Source organism: Mustela nigripes, chromosome 16 (assembly GCF_022355385.1).
Source record: "Mustela nigripes isolate SB6536 chromosome 16, MUSNIG.SB6536, whole genome shotgun sequence".
NCBI classification, from domain to species: Eukaryota; Metazoa; Chordata; class Mammalia; order Carnivora; family Mustelidae; genus Mustela; species Mustela nigripes.
Window position 1 is genome coordinate 50,494,409 of NC_081572.1, and position 4,181 is coordinate 50,498,589.

The following is a 4,181-nucleotide window of genomic DNA, read 5'->3' on the forward strand; positions in this document are numbered from 1 at the left end:
TTTTTTTTTAAGATTTTATTTATTTATTTGACAGAGAGAGATCACCGTAGACAGAGAGGCAGGCAGAGAGAGAGAGAGGGAAGCAGGCTCCCTGCTGAGCAGGGAGCCCGATGCGGGACTCGATTCCAGGACCCTGAGATCATGACCTGAGTCGAAGGCAGCGGCTTAACCCACTGAGCTACCCAGGTGCCCCGCAAATTAGATTCTTAACTGATTAAGACACAAAAACCCAGAACCCATAAATGGAGAAACAGACTGACCCCTTTAACTACATAAAATGAAAAACTTCGAGTGCCTGGGTGGCTCAGTTGGTTAAACATCTGCCTTCGGCTCAAGTCATGATTCCAGGGTCCTGGGATCAAGCCCCACATCGGGCTCCCTGCTCAGCGGGGACCCTGCTTCTCCCTCTCCCTCTGCCTGCTGCTACCCCTACGTGTGCACACTCTCTGTCAAATAAATAAAATGTTTTAAAAAAAATAAAATATGACAAAAGATGCCATTACCAAAAGTAAAAAGAGACTGAGAAGAAAAATTAACAGTTCATAGCAGGCAATACATAATGTTCACTACATAATAACTGATGTACAAAGAACCCCTAAAAATGGATAAGACAAACTGTCCAGTTGAAAAAACTAGATCTGCAGGCAGTTCATAGAAAAAAGTGCAGAATATGGGGCACCTGGGTGGCTCAGTGGGTTAAGCTGCTGCCTTTGGCTCAGGTCATGATCTCGGGGTCCTGGGATCGAGTCCTGAGTCGGGCTCCCTGCTCAGCAGGGAGCCTGCTTCCCTCTATCTCTCTCTCTGCCTGCCTCTCCATCTACTTGTGATCTCTCTCTGTCAAATAAATAAATAAAATCTTAAAAAAAAAGTGCAGAATATTAGTAAAAATCGGGGCACCTGAGTGGCTCAGTGGGTTAAGCCTCTGCCTTCGGCTCGGGTCACGGTCTCAGGGTCCTGAGATCAAGCCCCACATCAGGCTCCCTGCTCAGCGGGGAGCCTGCTTTCCCTCCCCCTCCGCCTGCCTCGCTGCCTACTTGTGATTTCTCTCTCTCTCTCTGTCAAATAAATAAAATCTTTTAAAAAATATTAGTAAAATTCACAGGAAACGACGTTACTAGAAAGCAAAAAATTGTAAAACAAAGCAGTGATGATATATCCATTTACTTATCAGGCTGGAAGAAATAAAAAATTGATAATGTTTGATTTGGGCAAAATTACACAGAGATGGATACACATACACATACACTGTTGGCAAAGACTAAATGGGTAGTGTCTGGAGAGTGATGTCGCAGTGTTAGTACGTTATGTTAGTGCTAAACATAAAAATGTTAATTAAATGAACCTTTGGTTTTTTTAAGATTTTATTTATTTATTTGACAGACAGAGATCACAAGTAGGCAGAGTGGGGGGGAAGGCAGGCTCCCTGTCGAGCTGAGAGCCCGATGCGGGGCTCGATCCCAGGACCTTGGGACTGTGACCTGAGCCGAAGGGAGAGGCTTAACCCACTGAGCCACCCAGGCATCCCTACATGAACGTTTGTTTTTTTGTTTTTGTTTTTTTTTTAAGATTTTATTTATTTATTTGACAGAGGGAGATCACAAGTAGGCAGAGAGGCAGGCAGAGAGAGAGAGGAGGAAGCAGGCTCCCCACTGAGCAGAGAGCCCAACGCGGGACTCGATCCCAGGACCCTGAGATCATGACCTGAGCCGAAGGCAGCAGCTTAACCCACTGAGCCACCCAGGCGCCCCCTACATGAACGTTTTTTAAAAATATTTTATTTATCTATTTGAGAGAGAGAGAAAGAGGGGTGGGAAAGAGAGTCTGAAGCAGACTGCACTGAGCACAGAGCCCAGTGCTGGTCTAGATCTTGGGACCCTGAAACCACCACCTGAGCCGATGCCAAGAGTCTGATGCTTAACCAGCTGAGCCATCCAGGTGCCCCTATATGACCCTCTTAATACAGTGTTCCCAGTTGTGGAAATTTACCCCACTTCTGCTCAGGAAGAGCTATAGACAAGGGTAATGGGAAAAAATTGCTTCTCTCTCTCCCTCTGCCCCTCTCCCTGCTCATGCGCACTCTCCCTCTCTCCCCTCAGTCAATCAGTATGGAACAATAGATACTAGAAGGACAAGGACACATTGTTCTCAGAGGAATGTCCCTAAGATACGGTGTTGAAAACAGGCTTCTTAAAGTATGGGTCTACTTTTGCTCTTCAGAAATCTGTGTTTATGTAAGTGCATATGCTCCATTTCACTAATCCCAGGTCCCATGTCTTTTTCACGTTGTAACAGGATATGTCATCACTGGTATCTCTGATTATGTCATACATGGCACATGTATGTATGTTTGTATGCACACACAAAAACCTCTGGAACAATACTCAAGACCCAGCCGGGGAAGGGTAGAATTCGGGAGGTTGGGAGAGGCGCTTTTACCATCTGAAACACTTCTGTAAATTTACCTCTGTGCTGAGAGCTTATGTCATTTTTGCAATCTATGAAACCAAAACATTAACAACAGACCCAGCAGACTTGGCCAGGGCCAGCACCACTAGATTTTATCCTGAGCCCACAGTTTTACCTTCCCACCCTGCACAACCTTTATGCTTAAGGGGTGGCAAGTCTGTTTCCATTATCTTCTCTTCCCCCAAACCCGAGCTGTCACTTCAGATGCCAGAAGAGCGGAGGGGGAGCCGAAGAGAGGCTGGAGCAGGTGCTGGCTCCCCTACTGTGTTCTCTCCTGCTTCCTACTATTTTCTGTGCTGGGCTCTGATTACTAGGAGGTGGGAGGGGCAAGAAAGCTTAGAGGTCATTGGATGTAACCCTGTCATCTCAGGACTGAGGAAACAAAGGCACAGAGAGATGAAGCGGTGGTCCCTGTCCTTCCACAGAGCTGGCTGGCCCCATTCTAAGCTCTGGCGTCCCGGCCTGCTTTGTCTTCCAAGAAGTTCTGTCTGAACGGCTGAGCCAAGAACTAAGATTTCCTTGACCCAAAACATCTCTAGCTATGAATTCCATAGGACTCTTTGCTGTAGGTTCCAGAAAAACATGGGCCAACGGTGGCTTATTCCTTAGGGACAGTTCTAGTTATAAGTTATAAGAACAGCTATAAGAACAAGAAAGCCAGAGAGAGTTGCTCTTGGGGTCAGCAGGGACGTTCAAAGAGGTGTTCGGGGACCCACGCTGTTTCATCCATCTTTGTCCCATCACCTTCATTGTGTTGGTTTCCACCTCGTATCTGTTTCCTCATGATCACAACATAGCTGCCAAAGCTCAAGAAACACATTGGCGTCCAAAGCAGGAAGGGAAGGAAGCGTTGCAAAGGGCATGGCCTACTCCCCTTGCATCCTATTGGCTAGAGTTAGTCATGTGACCACCCCTTAGGCCAATCGCTGGCAGAGGGGAAAGGGATCGTCTGATAGGCTTAGACCGGTCACGGCTCATCCTCTGAGGCGTGGCTGATTCTGCCAGACTGTGGATCTGCTGGCGACCCAGAAAGGTGGGTTATTGCAGCAGAGTTAGGGAGCAGCGCAGCAGGCATCTCTTAAAATTCTTGGTAGTGATGGTACTGAGCGCTTGGCTTGAGGTAATGCCCACCCTTCTCCTGGGAGCATGAAGTAACTAACGGTTATAAATGGGGAATGAATAGCTCAAATATGCAGCGAAGAAACGATTAATGGATTCTAAAATTTCCTGAGCACTTTTCAGCCTCCTCCCACCATGTGCTTCACAAACCGCACTGGTGAAAAATGACATTTACCACCTGAGGTCTCTGAAGTCAGCTACAGACACAAGTGCCTCATTTCAGATAAAGGAACTGCAGAAGTCCCCAGAGACGGGATACAGGCTTGCAGCTTGAGCATTTGGTGGAAAATAGAACAAGCTTCCCAGAAGAGAGATTGAAGAGGCCGGAGGCTCACAGGTGATAGGAGGGAGACACGGTCAGCCTGCCTGGGCCCAGAATGGTGACTGTCAGCCTTATTCCTGGTCCTCCATGCCCTGAAGGAAAGGTGCTTAGGCTGGAAGGGTACCCAGTGCGCTGGTGCTGCACCCAGAGGAGAATGAGCAGAATTCGGCACAATTTGGGGGCCACGCAGGCAGGAAAGAAAAGAGGAGGGAAGTAGGGTGTCCAGATTCCATTTCCATGTTACCTCACCAGACATCTTATCCCTGGAGCCCAG